Consider the following 851-nt stretch of genomic DNA (forward strand, 5'->3'; position numbering starts at 1 on the left):
ATTTTCATATTCACCTGGTATGAGAAATTCCCAATGATACCACAATGGCATTTAAGTCACCCAACAGAACTACATAATTTGTTCTCGCCAAGTACCTTTATACACATAGCTAATTCATTACAAAATTCATTCCACTCTTCACTTTTCTCACAACAGATCAATACGTATTAACAAAAGGATATTATTCCCTACCCAAGCTAACCCTTATTCATATTAAATTAGATAATAACTTTTTCTGGTTCACTACTTTACCTATCATTCATTCACTCAACAATGAAGCCACACCCTCTTCTGCTATTCTCCTTTTAATCCCAGAAACTCTACCTATCATTTCACCAAACATCCTTTCGTCCTTGCCTTTTATAGAACATACTTGCCATCTCACATCTTTTACTCTCAATCGTGCTATATTCAGACACCAAAGAAACCAAAGGAAGAGAAGCAGTCTCTCTCCCCAAACTCCTCTTCTTCCATTTCTCTCAAGGATAAAATAGGAGGAGAGGTTTTTCCTAGTGGCTTTCAGATGCCTCTTATGAGACGCAGGTATATATTGGCGCTACTATAATTGCTGTTACGCCCCCAAGCCATATGTACTGAAATTACACATATACACAGGCAAAAACACAGTGCCACAAATATATACGAACATACATATATAAACTGTATATATATATATATGTATATATATATATATATATATATATATATATATATATATATATATGTTTATATATATGAATATATATATATATATATACATTTATATATATATATATATATATATATATATATATATATATATATATATATATATATAAATATATATATATATATCTATATATATCTTCTTC

This window comes from Palaemon carinicauda, chromosome 23, assembly GCF_036898095.1.
Source record: "Palaemon carinicauda isolate YSFRI2023 chromosome 23, ASM3689809v2, whole genome shotgun sequence".
Lineage (NCBI taxonomy): Eukaryota > Metazoa > Arthropoda > Malacostraca > Decapoda > Palaemonidae > Palaemon > Palaemon carinicauda.